Raw genomic sequence first — 937 nt, 5'->3', positions numbered from 1 at the left:
AGAGGTGAGTTAAATCTTAAATCAAGAGAAAGATTTTGCGTTTTTACGATTTTTTGAGCGAAATGTTTCAAGATATAATATTGATTTTGATATATGAGCCATCAGACAATCAAAGGAAATTATTTGTGTCCAATAATAAATCAAATCTTTGTAAAATAGACGGCCATAAAGATTGTCTGATCCTTTTAATCAACAAATTTAGTTCATTATGTACAATATTCTCAGATGTGTTCTAGATGAAGAGTAATGGTTTCTCAAATGAGAACTCACATTAACATGTTATATCAATGGTTTACGAATATGCACTACTGATTAAAATGATTAGGTAGGGAGATGTGGCAGGTGGTGGAATGGTAAATGGTCTCTATCTCCTAATGTGATACTTCGATCTTGTTCTTGTGTCGCTTCTCACGTTCGAAACACGCCTTCATTCGATAGAAGATACATATTAAAACAATGTTTAATATATTTTGCATGGAACTCGTACATGTGTTGAAATAATTTATATCTTTAGATTGAATTACACGATGAAAAATTTCCTTACATTTATAAAGAAATATTTAATTTGAATATTTCAAATATAATTATTTGATTGACTTATATCACCTGTCCAAATGTATGCAGCTTCCTGGCAAAACAGTCCACAAATTACGGGAAGTACGCATCCACGTTTTAATATATGAATCAAATAAATCGATTGTTATTTAGCGATACTTCCTTCAGCATATTTTTTTTTAATAAAAAAGGGAACTCAAAAGCAAAAATCGGGAGGAATCAGAGATATACAAACAAAAGTAACTAAGGTAAGGTTCGTATTAATTTCAACAAAAATTTAATGTAATTAGTTATGTGAAATTTGAAAAAAGTATGATGAATGTATCATTTTCTTTTTTTTGTCATTTCAGAAAATGTTTTCTTACGCATTCTTAAAATCAAA

At 29.0% G+C, this 937-nt stretch overlaps 1 protein-coding gene across 1 annotated transcript in view; it reads right to left on the bottom strand.

The window, feature by feature from the left end:
* The window catches only part of LOC128247086 (uncharacterized), an 81,956-nt gene that overhangs the window by 74,759 nt on the left and 6,260 nt on the right, over positions 1-937 (bottom strand). The gene's annotated exons all lie outside the window — the stretch shown is intronic.

The sequence above is a fragment of the Octopus bimaculoides genome, chromosome 2 (assembly GCF_001194135.2).
Source record: "Octopus bimaculoides isolate UCB-OBI-ISO-001 chromosome 2, ASM119413v2, whole genome shotgun sequence".
NCBI classification, from domain to species: domain Eukaryota; kingdom Metazoa; phylum Mollusca; class Cephalopoda; order Octopoda; family Octopodidae; genus Octopus; species Octopus bimaculoides.
This window is presented reverse-complemented; position numbering and strand designations above follow the sequence as displayed.